Genomic DNA, 16802 nt, shown 5'->3' with positions numbered 1-16802 from the left:
GGTGCTTGTTATCTTTTCGTTCTCTTTTTTCTTTCTTTCTTTCTTTCTTTCTTTCTTTCTTTTCTTTTCTTTTCTTTTTTCCTTTTCTGTTTTCTCTTTTTTTTTTCTTTTTCTTATGCTTTTTTTTTACTTGTACAACCATTGCAATATGTTGAGGCTATCAGCCTTTCAATGGGTTGGGAAATGTCAAGCTTCGAAGGCTCAGGAAATGGATATTACAATGACGATTACACCCTAGCCTCATTGTTAGAGAAGCAATTGTTGAGATGGGGGGATACACTTGAGATCTTGCAAACCTCTTTGCAACATGCGATGTCGGTATAATTGAGGTAACAATTGTCGTGAGCCAACTGTAGAGCTTGACCTAGAAAGAGAGCGTAGACCATGACTATGCTTTGGGTCATGCGATGTGGGCACTCGTAAGGGTGATTCTTCACGTTCGACAGCATGGTTTTGTCGTGGTTCTTTGTGAGGTTGGTGTTCTTGCGATGGCTTGGGCATTGAACATGTTTGCACGAAGACCTGTGTCATCCTGCATCCACTTGTCACTTCATGAGAGTATATGCAAGTCGCATGTGTCAAGTACAACGAACAAATGCAATCATGTCAAGATATAACTTTTTCAAAATCCTATGATGCTAATTGCGACATCTATTCCAGTGCTTGTTAAGACATGGCATATATTAGCGATAGGTAAGGGAAGTGTGTATAAGTGGGGAGTCAGTCCCTTTAATCATCAAAAGACAAAAAGTTATGGCAGGATGGCTTGTTAAGTTGCTTGTATATCATAGGGGCTACTCGATTTGCACGAGGCGGGGTGAGTTTGGGTGGTCAAGCAACTGTGGCTCTGCTTTGGTGAGGGGCTCCTGTGAGGTTGGGTAGGGAAGATGTCGGCCGGGACCTGAATGGTGTAGTCTTTGGCTGCAACTGTTTCCAAAATGCTCTTGAACAATGCATCGAATTCTTCCTTGTCTCGAGCTTCCCTTTCTGCCTTTGAGCATCTGGCACCCGAGCATCTGTTGGGGGCTCACGCAACCGGTGTTGCCACACCTTGTATGCTTCTTTCAGCTTCTATTCCCCTGGCCTGGGGATTCTTCGGCCTACGTCCGGGGCGGTGTCGCTTGGGACCTCGTTTCTTTGCATACCTTTTAAGGCTAGGCACGTAGCGCACTAGCGGAGGAGCTTGTGTTACGTATTCCCTTCGATGGTGGAGAGCATCTTTGCAAGCCAGCTGCCCTAGGTGCTCCATGTCTTCCACGTAGGGGGACCTGCAAAATGCGAACCAAGGATTAGGCCTTGATATAGGATTAAACCATTCGCATGAAAGGAATTATAGTGTGGGTTATCAAGTGTATATGACACAAAGGGGAGGGGTGAGGCATGCAGTGTTTGTTGTAGAGGAATGGCCCCCATGATGATGTTCATTTGGCCTCCAGCCATTAGCAGATCTTGGCTCATGCTAAGTTATGTGGATTGGTCATCATGGAGTGGAGCAGGCCACATCCTTGGAAGGATAGACCGAAAAGGGGAAAGGTGTATGGGAAGGGATGGTACCCTGTCTACACCATTAGAGATGTTGGTCAGGGCTTCCTATGGTAGCAATGAGGGTTGCATGCCCTCCACCTGGAGGTGGGAATGGTGACACAACTTCAAAACGTGTGGTGAGAGGAGGACCTGAGAGGCTTAGCCTGTTGAACCCAACTCTTCTCCCTGTGTTTGACTATTATTGCTTGTGTGTGTTGATAGTGTCCATACAGGGTCACGAAAGTCATTATTTATTTATATAGATATCCATGAATCCATGTCAGATCATGAGGATAAAAGCCAATTGTAGAACTCCGGATTGTACTGGAGTGTGGCACACGCATCTAGTACTCGTGGCAGCTTACTCAATACCGATAGATATTTTGCAACACCGAGTAGCATGGAACCTTGTCCGAGTCTACTGGCAACATGTAACTCCTCCTCAGTGAGAACCTTATCAAACAGAGAGTTGTCTTGGCTAGTTTAAGCCAACAAGTCCATACCCAGAATGGCAGTCAGCACTCGAAAGGAAGTTGGTGCCACATAGGTTGGGTCTCTTTTAGATCGCCATTTGGCCCGCCATTTAGCCAATCACTCCTCTGAGACTGTCATGATTTGGGCTCCAAGTTCGACCATTGCAACGCCATTTTCACACTAACGTTGTTCAAATTAACTTCGACCCTCTGATAGTCGCTTTAGTTGCTCTATCTCTAAGAGATTTGGTTGCAGAGCACATCATTGAATGTTACAGTTAAGTGTAGTTCGTCGGCTTCCTCGGCAAAGATGAGTCACATGCGTTCATACAGGAGCCTGTTATAGTGCTCATCAAGATGTTCTTGCTCTTCCCAGGATAAGGAAAATGGCAAGTATTCTTCAAGCTGCTCTTTAGGGAATGCGCCCATGTCTGCCAGGACATAGACATGTGTGAACACTTTGAGCTTAGCATCCAACTCGGTTAAGCATTCTATGACACTTCTATGTTCAACGAGGGCTTGCTCGGTTGCTATCTCATGCAAGGTTCTAGGAGTTTGCCTGGGCTTCAGCATTGCTGGGGGCTCAGGTCTAGACGAGAAAGTTTGGCCAACACTAGAATTTCTTATGCTCTTGGGGTTTCCATGATTCTCCTAAGGCTTCGTTATTGCGTCATGGTTCTCCTTGGATGTGACTAGTATAGATTTGTCACCCTCTTGTGAGAGCGTTGTATCCACTGTTGATTGGTCAATGCGAGTTCTATTGTCAGTGGATAGAGTATTGCAAGCGCCATTGATGGTAACGACTACTTTGATTTTTCAAAACACACAAATGTGCCTAAAGTTTCACCGTTATTAGGAGAGGCATCAATGGGATCATTGGTGGATGGACTCGATGCTTCATTCCTGAGCTCTCCAGCACTCTTAGTGTCAATGTTTTCGGGATCCCCAACCATTTGTGACTACTAATGTCTTCATTTTTTTCTCCTCTTTTTCTTGGTCAATGAAGGTGCACATCTCAATGACTCAGGGCCTTGAACTAGGTCAACCATTGATGTGCTTGGTTGGGCCTCAGTGTTCTCTCTCTCTAGTGTGTCCTCACGGGACATAGACATGGCCTACTGAATAGCCTCACTAAGTTGTGAGGGTACAACTACCTCCCTTTTTGGAGAGTCTAGCTCTTCAGCCAATTCCCTTGTGTTTAACTCCTTCAGTCTAGGCTTTAGGCACTTTGGAAGTGCTGGAGTTGTCAAGGAAGTTGGTTGCGACACCTCCGCAGATAGACCACTAAGGACACGTTCCGCAAGGGGCATTGTCACGGCCAAGGGCTGTGACTGCTATGATCCCTGATTGGAAGTAGTAGTGGCTAGTCTAGTGGGCTAGCTACTCTTAGTGGATTGTGGTGTCAAGTCCCTAGGGCGATCGGAAGTGGTCGTGTCTTTTGTTGCCCTTTGAGCATTCATCTGTGTAGATCGAGCATGAGTTGATCTAGTCACATTAGGTTGCTTAGGCATATCCTTGGGCCAAGAGCTACAGATGGTGTCAAATCCCACCTCTTGGACATTTGGAAGCTTAGATGAAGATAGAGATTGGGATTCAGCGGTCACCCTTGATGACTGTTGCAGTGCTTCATGTGTCCGTTTGGAAAAAGAGGGTGTAGGAGATCTAGGACTCTTAGGTGGACTTGGCACTGGTTGGATGATTTGCTCGAGGCTATTAGACGATTGTGCCATTTTCTTTGTTGAGCGATCAGCCTTGCCATGAGCAATGTTGTGCCTATGATGCATGTTATCCTCTTGGGAAATCAATGGCTTTTTGGGCACTAATGGCTTTTGTGCACTCTCAATGGTTACATATGACATCTGCTTATTAAGCATGCTAGGCTAAGGCTCTTTCTTTCGAACACTCATGTTTGGTTTCTTGCCTCGATACTTGGAGTTTCTCTTAGATTTCCTCCTGTGCTTCATTGCTTTTGATGCAATCTGGCCTTCAGCTAATAGAGGTGGTTTAGAAGGGGGTTTTGGTACCCAAATCCATCGGTTACCTGCATAATACCCTTGAGCATGTAGCAATGCTTTGGATATGCATCGCGGTGTTGTACTAACCCTCCATCGGTGCCTTCGTCTATAAGGCTTGGGCTTCTTTTGGGGTCTTCTACGATATTTGTAAGTCCAAAGCCCGTCCTTGGCATTGTCTCTTGACCTTCTTGTTTCAGGCATGGCCTCCCTCACTGGTTCTTGTTATTCAACCCGTGCTTGTATCAACTCTTCCAACAAGTCCTTGTGCTCGTTAGTAGGCTTGACTATTATGTCAGCGCCCTCCTTGCCCTTCCCTCGAGGTATGATGAGGTCACCCTTGCTAAAGGTTGTGACTATCCTCACACCCGGGAGTGTCAAGTGTATCCTCTGTGCTACATAGTCAGCCTCACACTTGGTCGCCCTTTTGAAGGGTCTTCCTAGGAGGGTTTCTTTCCTGCAGCTAGCACTATTTGGAGGAACATGAAATAGGATAGGCAAGCTTTCTGTTTCAATTTTCGCAAGGATTTTGCACTTCCCTATGAGTGCTTGTGGGTGTTCCCTATAAGGGCTAAGAGTTGCACTAATCGGTGTGAGCTCTGGTTGGCCTAGTAGGGTCCATGATTCATAGGTCAAGATATTAAAATCTACTCCTTCATCAATCAGAGCATCGATAGTATGCTCTCTTTTTGTGGTGAGTTTGACCTTAAGAATAGCAGGCGGTACTATGTCTTCATCTTCTGAGTCTTGGCTTGTAAATTTAAGCCTTCTGACAAATGCCCTTGAGTCCCCAACTACATGGCCAGATGTGGATTCTCCATAGATGTCTTAGGTCGTCTGTGCAGTGCTGTTCAAGGTACATCTCTCGTCAAGAGTGTCATGTCTAGTCATCTTCCCATTTGTAGCTTGTTGATGTTGCATTTTGCTCTGACTAGACATAGTCTCACAGATCCATCGCTGGGTTGAAACCTAGAGCAAGTACTTCAAAATTTGGCTATAAACGGTCCTCCAAATTGCGAATGGTGTTTACTGTAACGGCCTTGCGGGCCGGGCGGCTGCCCCCCCCGGACCCCCGCAGAGGCCCCCTCCGCACCTTCCCCAAGTAGGTTGGAGAGAAAATGCACTCCGTGACAGGTCCTCCAAATTGGACCCTAGTGTAGTAATGGCTCTACACGAGCATGGATTCTCACTTGCAAAAGAGCAGCCAAAAGCCCATACCTAAACAGAGAGAAACAGAGACCCTAGAACATCAATGGGCCAATCTAGCCATCAAGGGAAAAAAGGCCACACCACGAGAACACAAAGACATTGTGTGTTACCTCCTCTCTCGCGCACTCCAATAGCTCCACGATCCAAGTGCAAGCTTTAAGCAAGCTCCATCCTCAAGCTCCACACTCCAAGCTCCATTGCCGCGAGCAAGACAAGAGAAGAGAAGAGAAGAGAAGAAGAGAGGAGAATATGGAGAGCTTCTCCTCCCCGGTCCCTCACCCTCACACTCTCACACTCCCTCTCTCAAGCACAAGCTCAAGCAAGCAAGCAAGCAAGAAGAAGAAGAAGAAGAAGAAGAAGAAGAAGAAGAAGAAGAAGAAGAAGAAGAAGAAGAGGAGGAGAGCCACTTTTGGCCACACACAAGAATGAGCTTCTCATTCACTTTTCAACTTTATATACAAAACCCTAAATCCCTTTTGGGCGGTCATCCCCTTATCCCCTTTTTTAAACGGCCGGCCGTGGCCTCGACCCTTTTCCCCATTGTCCTTCTATCTTCCTAGCTTCCTTTCCACCGCCCATCTACATTTACAAATTGCACAGGTGAGAGCCCGGCCCTCCTTGAATTAAACCGTGATGCGCTTGCGCTCTTTTACAAAAGTATTGACTTGCGCTTTTCCTTGTGCGCCTTTCTCCCTTATGTAGAACTTTTCTCCTTGTGCGTCTTTGTCTTCCGTTTCACTTTGCCTTGGCCTTTGTCTTCTGCTTTAGCTTTTTTGGATTTTCCACCTTCGTTTGTTTGAGGGTTAACAATTCTATTATAAAGATGATGATATTTTCCTTGTTGCAATTTACCACTGCAGATATCATCCTTCTTTATTAGCATAATATTGGGCTGGAATATGACTCATTTTGCCACAATAATGATAAACAATACTTGAATTGCTAAAATCTCTATTCTGCCATCCATCTCTTCCTCTAGAGCTCCCCTTGCCTCTAAAATTTCCACGGCCTCTTGAAACTTGTATTTCTCTGAACTATTGATTTAACTTGTTTTGCTCATTATCACATTAGCATATCCCATATACCATAGCCTCTTGAAGAGGATCTGCTATGTTCCCTTCCTGAACTTGAGTAAAATTATTGGACCTGTTTACCACTTCTTTCAGGCAATTCACCCTACATCTTAATCTTTTCAGTGATCATGAGAGAAACCAACTCATCAAAAATTAGAAACGGCTTTTGTGCACATACAAAAGGGATAAATGATTTTTAGGCCTTCTCATTATTGGTGCCTCCCAAGGTAAATGAAACCAAATTATCATTATCAAACATTACATCAATAGTTGTTAAGGCAACTGCAATGCTTCTCACTTTCAAAACATACTCATTTACAAACACCTTCCCTTTCTTCAAAGTATCCATTAAGTTGAAAGCAAACCAAGTTCGCGGCGTTCTGATAAGAGGACCAGTGTTGCTTTCATTTTCGAGTTTGGGAGCAGGTCTCTATAGGTAGCACAGCCGGAAAGTGCAAGAGTGCATTGTCTCAGATTGAGACGCCCTTCGCGGTGTAGCAAGAGGGCAGTATATGCTGCGAGACAAGGGCTTTAGCCCTTAGTTTCCCTATTTTTGATGCCATTTCGGGGCCTGTTTTGGAGGCGGAAGTTTTCCGCACGCACTCACGAAAAGGCCCTGTTTTTTGCTATGCGACCACTGTTCTACAGGTCAGTGAAAAGTTACTGTAGAAATTGCATCGTATGCCTATGCGTAGAGACATTGGGAGTTACAGAATCATCCTTGTTGCCTATTGATGCAAAATCGTCACTAAGAAGTGACTGTGTGGTCAAATACCACTTTCGTCAATTTTGCAGATTTGCCCTTGCTAGGCTGAAGCTGTGTTTTTTTCAGTGACAGAAGTTTTTGCAGTGTTCTGTAATGGCGTCCGATTCTCTTTCACAGATTGTCACTGAAAAGCTTGACAAGAACAACTTCCAAGCATGGAAGTTTAGAATGACGAATTTCCTTATGGGAAAAGAATATTGGGAATTCGTTGCAAGAAATGAAGAAGAACCAGTTCTTCCTGATGTTCCCAATCAATAGCAAATGCAAGCATTTAAAGGATGGCATGAGAGAGCCAGAAAAGTTATGTACTGGCTGTCTATCAGTATTTTAGACTCTATGATTGTGCATATTCAGGATGCAAGTACGCCAAAAGAGGTATGGGATACTTTGTCAAAAATGTATAGCACAAATACGCAAGCCAGGAAAATGCAGCTCAAGCAAGAGTTGCACAATGTGCAAAGAGAAAGTATGAGCATCAATGACTTCCACATGAAGGTGAAGAAGATTGTAGATACACTTGCTTCCATTGGATCGCCAGTGGAAGATGATGATTTAGTTTCTATGACCTTGAATGGTCTAGGAAAGGATTATGCACAGTTCCGAACATCCATTTCCGTCCATGAAAGATTTCCTGATTTTGAGGAGTTGATTGCTCTTCTAATTTCTGAGGAGCAGAGAAATGGTGGTGCATCTTCTTCGGGAGGAACTTCAAAAGAAGTTGTCTTCTACTCAAATGCTGGAAGAGGTAGAGGCAGAGGTAGAGGAGGCCGATCTGGAGGCCGTCCTAGAAATCAGAATATGCAGCAAACTCAAGAAAACCAGTCCTATGGAGGAGGACATGGTAACTCTAGAGGCAGGGGAAGCCAAAGAGGTCGTGGTGGATGGCAAAGAGACCAAAATGCAAACAGCAATGTTGAATGCTACTACTGTGGTAAAATGGGTCATATGGCTAAAGACTGCTATAAAAAGCAGAATGACATCATGAATGGAAAATTGCAACAAGGGAATTATGCATCTTCTAGTAGATAGGGTGATGACAGAAATGAGCACTTGTTTATGGTGCAGCACATGACCAATTCTGTGACAAGTGCAGAAAAAAGCAACGATGTGTGGTATGTTGACTCAAGTGCATCAAACCACATGATAGGTCATGCAAAATGGATGCAGGATGCAAGGAAAATGAAAAAACCAGGATTTATGGAGACTGGTGATGATACTGCACATCCTATTGTGCAAATTGGAAATATTCATTTGTCTATGCAGGATGGGAAAAAGAAATACGTGTCGAATGTATTTCATGTCCCGAATATTACCAAGAAGTTGGTTTTTGTCGGTCAAATGGTTGAGTAGGGTTTGCAAGTCAGATTTAATTCCCATGGATGCTTTATTGAGGATATGAAAAATAAAGGTCGCTTGATAGCAAAAGGAAAGAAGAAGGGCAAAATGTTAACGTTGGATGCAGACATGCCTGAATTGAGTGCAGCAATGTTTGCACATGGGACCGGTGTAGTTGCAGATATTGATATCTGGCATAAACGCATTGGTCATGTTAATGTACAGCGACTTAAATCAATGCAATCCCAAAATATTGTTGCAGGATTGCCTAAATTCAAGGTTGCAGAAATGCATAAGGTATGTGAAGCCTGTCAATTTGGAAAACAGGCAAGGAAGCCATTTCCTAGACATGTTCAAGAGAGTAAGAAGCCATTGGAATTAATCCACTCTGATGTGTGGACTACTAAAGCTGCATCTATTGGAGGCTCTCATTATTTTGTTACTTTTATTGATGACTATAGCAGAAAAGTTTGGGTGTATTTTATGAAAAAGAAAAGTGAAGTGTTTGGGCATTTCAAAACCCTTAAAGCTATGGTTGAAAAAGAAACAGGCCTGCAAATAAAATGCCTAAGGTCAGATGGAGGGGGAGAGTACCTCTCAAATGAGTTTGCAAGGTTTCTGCAGGAGCATGGCATAAAGCAGCAATATTCATGTAGTCATACCCCACAGCAAAATGGAATTGCAGAAAGAAAAAACAGGCATATTGGAGAGGTATCTCGTGCCATGCTCAATGAAAAAGACCTGCCAGATTTTTACTGGCATGAGGCAGTTGCTACAGCAGTCTACATAATGAACAGGACTCCCACTGCAGCAATACATGGGATGACTCTAGAGGAGAGTTATATTGGTAGGAAACCAGATATTTCTCATTTGAAAATTTTTCGTTGCATTGCCTATGCTCATGTGCCAGATGAGTTGAGATCCAAGTTGGATCCAAAAGCTGAGAAGTGCATCTTTATTGGTTACTCTCTACAGCAGAAAGGTTATAGATGCTATAACCCTTCTACTCTTAAGTTTACAGTGAGCAGAAATGTTGTTTTTGATGAGATGAGTAGCTGGTATAAACCAGTAAATGTGATTGATGATGTAGATGCACAAAATGGTAATGCTGCATAGAATTCACAGCAGCAGTCACAAAATATTAGTGGACTTGGAGTGTCCTCTAGCAGTGGTTCACATTCTTCGCCATGGACAGGTAGATTGAGATCAAGAAAATCTCCTCAAAGCAATGTAGATAGTGGTATGTAGGTTTCACGAAAAGGAAAAGAGAAGGTAGATCAGCCCATATTTGATGTGAATGCAAGTCACTCTTATGTGGATGGTGAATCCAGTGGCTCAGAACAGAGCATTGATGATGAGTTGGGTATTCCTTCTATTGTTACACCTAGAATAAGGAAGACCAGGGATGTTTTGAGGCACCTGGGAGTGAACCTACTTTGCGCAGGTCTACCAGAGCTAGGTATCCTGTGGATAGGCTGAAATATGATGGATTTACAGCCATTCACTATGCCTATATGGTCAAAGTGATACAGGAACCAGAACCCACTTATTTTGAGTAAGCCATGGGAAAAGAAAAATGGGAGAAAGCCACGGATGAAGAAATGAATGCCTTGGAAGCAAATGCTACATGGGAATTGGTACATTTGCCTAAAGATAAGAATGCAATTGGTTGTAAGTGGGTTTATAAGGTGAAGCACAATGCAGATGGTTCTATGAACAGATACAAGGTAAGATTAGTAGTCAAGGGGTATGCACAAACATATGGCATTGATTATGAAGAAACATTCAGTCCGGTTGCAAGGATGGCAACCGTAAGAGTAGTCATTGCTATGGCTGCATCAAAGGGATGATCTTTACATCAGATGGATGTAAAGAATGCCTTCTTGCATGGTGATTTACAAGAAGAGGTCTATATGGAGCAGCCACCAGGTTATGTGCATGCTGTTCATCCTGAGTTTGTTTGCAAGTTGAAGAAAGCCTTGTATGGCTTGAAGCAAGCACCTAGAGCATGGTCTAACAAGATAGGACAGTATCTTGTCACTATTGGCTTTCAAATTTCCAAGGCTGATTTCTCACTTTATATGAGAAAAACAGAGAAAGGTATTATGCTGCTAGTCATTTATGTTGATGATTTTATTATCACAGGTGATAGTGATGAAGATATCCTTCATGTGAAAATGCTATTGAAGCAGAAGTTTGAGATGAAGGATTTGGGAAAGCTGCGTTATTTCTTGGGCATTGAGGTGATTAGATCACCAAGTGGGATATGGCTCTTGCAGAGGCAGTATGGATTGGACATGCTATCCAAATATGGGATGACAGGCTATAAGCCTATTTCAGTTCCTTTGGAGCAGAATGTGAAGCTGAGCGTAGATGCATGTGAGCTTCTGGAAGACCCTACTATGTATAGACGCATAGTAGGAAGTTTAATTTATATGACTATTACTAGGCCAGATTTGAGCTATGATGTTGGATTGGTAAGTCAGTTTATGCAGGCTCCAAGGAAACCGCATTTGGATGCGGCTAGACGCATACTCATGTATGTGAAGTCCACATTGCAGTATGGACTATTTTATGAGACTGGGGTTCATATACAGTTGCATGGATACACTGATGCTGATTGGGCTAGTAGTATTTCTGATAGACGATCTACCAGTGGATATGTGTTCCCTTTTGGGAGTGCTACAGTCACTTGGAGCAGCAAGAAACAGCCTACAGTTGCCTTGTCGAGCACAGAGGCTGAGTACAGGGATGCAGCAATGGCTGCATGTGAGGTAGCTTGGTTGCATAAGCTATTTTATGATATGCATCAGCCTACAGATGGGCCAGTTGTCATTTATTGTGACAACATGAGCAGTATACACTTGGCAAATAACCCATTCTATTATGCTAGAACAAAGCACATTGAGGTGCATTATCACTATGTGTGGGAGAGGGTTTTACTAGGTCTTATTGATCTAGTTTATGTCAGCACAGAGGATCAGGTAGCTGACATATTCACGAAGGCACTGGGCGCAGAGAAGCTGCGCAAGTTCAGAGACCTGCTTGGTGTGCAGGAATTGAGATTGAGCTCGAGGGGGAGTGTTGAGATATCGAGCTCCACTCGTGATATGCCAGGGTGACCGTTGTGCATTTATATCACCGACTTGTTAGCTACAGATGCGGTTGGTACACCGCCCATGAATAATAGCTAGATGACAGCTATCCTTATCTACTCTAGTTCGTGGCTCAATTAGTATGCCACCTTAGTTAGTTGAGTTTGGTTTGAGACCCACATATAGGGTTCTTCTATTTCTTTTATACTAGAGTTCTTTTGGCTTACACAACTAAGAAGAGGAAAATTGTTTTCAGCCTCCACCTGTGTGTGTATTCCCCCATTGTGCAAGCAAGAAAGTTACAAGTGAGACTCCTTCCTTCTCTCCCACGATCTTGACAATTAATATTGTGCAACTTCTCAATGATGGGATTTCTAGTATTCTTTGTCATTATCACAAAATTAATACAAAAAAGCTAGCAAGTCTTCTACAATCTGTCACAACAAGTGCATAGCAACATACCAAGTAGCCTTTTTCATTAACTGCTCAATAATACATGTAATTTGCAACCTATTAGTAGATAAAACTTGTATTTATTTCCAAGCAAATACCTTAGAACTTATCGATTCAAAAAATTTAACATGTGCATCGACTTTTGGTCAACACAATCGAAATCTTAGTATATCTTGAAATTACTATCCATAATCTTTACAGGTCTAAAAGGGGACCCAAAATGACCTCAGATAGCAAAAAATGTAGCAAAGTATCCCTACGGTACTGGTTTGTAAAATATACACTATTTACTTACATATTAAATCTCACAACAGCAATATGACATGTTTACTTTGTCCTACTTTTGGTGCCTCCATAGGCACTATCCAAGAGAAAGAGCGAAATAATGGGAGCTTCTTACTCCTTGCTTGCTTGCTCAAATCCTTGCTTCTTCTCCTTCACTTCAACCTTCAAAACTAGCCTCTCTCAATGGCCCCGTTCTAATACCATGTCATGAATTGCATGGTGAGGAGACTTGCTTTTTCTTTTTTACACAATACAATATAAATAAAGTATAGATAAGATACAACATAAAGAAAAGTGGCCTACTAAGTCAAACAACGCATAACTGACTATACTAATTGACTAGTGATATAAGTATGCTAGCTGTATGTAGGTGCAAGAAAACATTAAAATATAGGTAGGGACTTGGTTTTTTTTTTTACACAATACAATATAAACAAAGTATAGATAAGATACAACATAAAGAAAAGTGGCCTACTAAGTAAAACAATGCATAACTGACTATACTAATTGACTGGTGCTATGAGTATGCCAGCTGTAGGTAGGTGCAACAAGATAAATATAATAAGTGATAAGTTAGTGGCCATGTGAGAATCATAATGACCATCAACATGCTAAGTGTAGATGTACGGACCCAGCTAACTAGGCGGTCCATCATCAATGTCCGCATATATTGAGCTTGCCATCTCAACAAGAGAGAGTGGTTACAGACCAGTTCATGTGCAAAACATGAAGTCAAGTGTCAACTTTAGTTCCCTTGCAATGAAGCTATAGACTAATTTGTGGTGTGCAAAGTAAAGCAGAGTGGAAACTTCACTTTTGTTGTAATTTTTCTTCACAAGGACTTTGCCACCTCATGAAATGGCCTAGTGCACAAGGAATTCTAGTCTTTACTGAAAGTGCATTCAAAGTACATGATCTAAAAGCAAATAAGTCCAATTTTCCCACCAATCATGATTCCTCTCTTAAAACATAATTTGTCTCATTGTCTCATCCTCATGTAGTGCCACATTACCTTTTGCATGCTAACCCCCCTTGCATCACTTTCTCCTTGTTGAGATATCTCTTATTCATTTCTTCAAACAAAATTTTTCCTAAAATCTTAGTACAATTTATAAAACATTTTCCGTTAAGAATAATAAAATTTTCTACTTCCCATGGTTTTATTGAAGTGTATAGCAATGGTACTATCAACAAGTAATATCAAGGTGATGTGGTCTTTAGCTTTAGGAAGGCATAATGTGATATTTTGCTCCACCCAAATGACAAGGCCTTCACATAATGGCACTTTAAGAAATAATTAAAAGCACAATTGATGTTGTCTCTACAAATTTAGACACTAGGGTGAAGTTCATTCCAATTAAAAGAAGATCTTTTTGAATTATCAATGGTATAGAGAGGATCCCCATATGCATGAATTATCAATGGTATAGAGAGGATCCCCATATGCATGAAGTCCTTAGTTGACATAGGCTTGGGACCTTTATACTTAGTGCATTTTTCACATAGAGTACCTTGGTTTTTAACAAAGCTCACTCTAATTGGATTCTTTTAAAAGCCAAAAGATACCATAGCCTTTTCATCATACCTCTTCTAATTGAGCTTGCTAGTATGGGAGAAAAAAGATAGATGAAAAGAGAGTCGCTACAATTTCCTAATGAACTTGCTTATATAATGTGATAATCCCTTACTCTTACAAACTTTCCATCACCCACTAGAGTTGGTGTTGAATCTTCTTGAACACTTTCAAACTAATAGCTATTATATGTCAACTAGAGAGAACAAACAACAAGATTATCATATGAAGAACAATGTCAAAGCACCATTGGTAGAATTTTACGAGTAATAATCACATAGATGTTGCCTTGAAAGACATTGCTTATAGAGTCACAACTTATCTACATCTTTCTTTGTAAAATTGCAACTCAATCATTTGATGTGGATATTTTATGCCAATTAATTTACTTTCGAAAAAACTATTTTCGTTGCTTCCTTATACTAAAAGCTGGCATTTTGGACATATGGGGGGTTTCTAGCATATGGACATATATTTTGCAAGATGTTTTTATCCATGTTCATTTGAAAATTCGTGAACTTGCCTCATCATGAGTAGTGGTGGGTATGTCTCAAGGATGCAAACTAGTCGATGGAGGTAGAGTAAAGAAAGTCCAAAAGGTGCATCTTTAGTCAAAAGAGATGAAGAAAAGATAAGAGATGTGAAAATACTTGGGGCAATTGGAGATTTTCTTTAGATTCTTATGATTGAATAGCCTATGAATAAACATCTCTCCATTGTTGCTCATGTTTTTCCTCTCATTGCATCCAATCATTCCAATGTCCAATCCTAATAATGTAACAAGGGAGTATTGTTAGTGTGCTTCTAGAACCCTATTTTCTAATTATTGTTCAAGCTTAGGCCTCTTTTTCATGAAATAATAGTGTTGGCCTATATGTGCTAAAAGCTTGGGATTCATTGTCCTCTTATCCTAACACTAGCCGTGTTTTAAGACCTCATTAACACTTTCTTTAGTTTGCTAGTTTCTTTAACTATTGGTTTCAATTTGTTTTGTGAGTTTGACTTTCCTTTTTGTTGCTTTTCTTTCCCCTAGTGCTAGGTATTTAAGAAAACATTTTGAATGTCTTTAAAAAGGGCCTTGATGGTTAAAATATCTTAAATTCTTGGAATTCTTTCAATGCTAATTTTAGTCAAAATGACACTTTCTCTGAGCACAAGCTTTTTAAAAGTGGAGAAAATAATTTGAGCAAGAAAATAATTTGAACATCCAGTAAACTTTCAAAGATTATGCTTTGAAGTTCATGTTTGACTCTCATAACTTCAAAGATTGTGTAAGACTCTCACAAGCTTTGAAGAACCTTTTTTGGGGTCAAAGTTGCTACCCTCATGGTGATAAACCACGGCTCAAATGTTGCTTTAACCTTTTACTTCCACTTGGTCAAAACCTACTTAATGAACTATGAGATACATCCACTTGGTCAACACACCTTTGAAGAACCTTGCAAGCTCCATAGTTTTCTCTTTAGATTTTGACTCTCGTATATGGGCCTTCTATAGCGTGGGTCCATAATGAGTGAATTGTTTGAATTTGGGCTTGTGATCATTCAAGAAAATGACAAGGGAAGCTTAACTTATCTATCAATTTTCATAGTCCCACATGAGTACAACACACGTGTTCTTATCATTAGGTCCACAATGTTGTCATTGAAGTGAAAAACCATTTAAAGATCAACCAATCAAGACAACTTTGGGTTTGTTGTTGCTTCTTAATATTTTCATTTTGAAATAGATAAGAGAACCATGCACTCTTTAATGCTTTAATATTGGATTTAGATTATGTGTTAGTGAATTAATCTTTAAATATTTTGCACAAAGACAAAATACTAAGTTAGTTTAGTATTCACACATTTGGAGACTCAAGTTCAATCTCTAAGAGGAATGCCTCTTATTCACTTCATAGTTTGTGACCTATGTCAACACACTTTAAAGATGAGCTTCCTTTCCTTCTAAATGATAATTCTTTTTTTTTTAATATATATCTATGCATATAAATGGATATGTATGTTTGCATGACATATGCATTTATGCACCTATGCACATATGTGTATTCATTTATGCATAAACGCATGTATGTATGCACCTATGTACATGTGTTTTTATGTATGCATATTTGTGCATAAATATGTGTATGTATGCATATGTATATGTGTGTATCTACGTATGTATGCATGTATGTATATCTCCATTCCTTTAATAGAAGTGGTGTGACAAAAAAGTGCCAAATAAAATAGGAGAAAAACTCTACCATGATGAGCTACTTAATCATTTTGATGAAGTTTTGACTTGCAATAATTCATGGATGCATCATGTGGGAAATGATCTCATTGTATAATGGAAAGCACCCACTTTTAGCTTTCATGGGCATGGTCACAATGGGGATAGTTATTGCTCCTCATATTCATGTTCATTTAAGGTATTATCAACAAAACTACATGTAAAATGAATATGGTATTCTATTCTGTATCCTTCCTTGCCATGTAAGATTACTTCTTTCAAGTATATGCAATATATGGTCCATATATAGATAAATTGTTAGCTATGTGTGCATGCATATAGACAATTTACATATAAATTGTTAGCTAGGTGTGCATGCATATAAATTGTAAGCTGGGTGTGCATGCATATAGACAATTTACAGATATGGTGGGTAAACTATTAAGGTAGGTAAGCATGGCCTTGCATGGCACCTGGGTGGAGTCTCCTCACACAATGTGACATTGATTATAGTAGTTCAATTCTACTTACATATGATCACTTTCTTAATCTTTTGATGCATTTTGCTAATGTATTTTACCTAAAGTAGGTTATGCTGCTCTTGGCCTATTTTAGGCAGACATAATTTGCCTAAAAATGTAATTTCTCACTAATTTTTGGACTTTGATTTTAGGGATTCAAAAGTCCTTTTGGGTTTTGAGGCATCCCTAATGCAGTAGTAACATGAAAATTTTCAAATTCTACACTATAATTTTTCATTATATTTAAGAAAAGTTTTTTCACAACTAGT

The sequence above is a fragment of the Lygodium microphyllum genome, chromosome 30 (genome assembly GCF_053477565.2).
Source record: "Lygodium microphyllum isolate KBCC chromosome 30, Lygodium_microphyllum_v1.1.10, whole genome shotgun sequence".
In the NCBI taxonomy this organism is placed as follows: domain Eukaryota; kingdom Viridiplantae; phylum Streptophyta; class Polypodiopsida; order Schizaeales; family Lygodiaceae; genus Lygodium; species Lygodium microphyllum.
Note: the sequence above shows the minus strand (reverse complement) of the source record.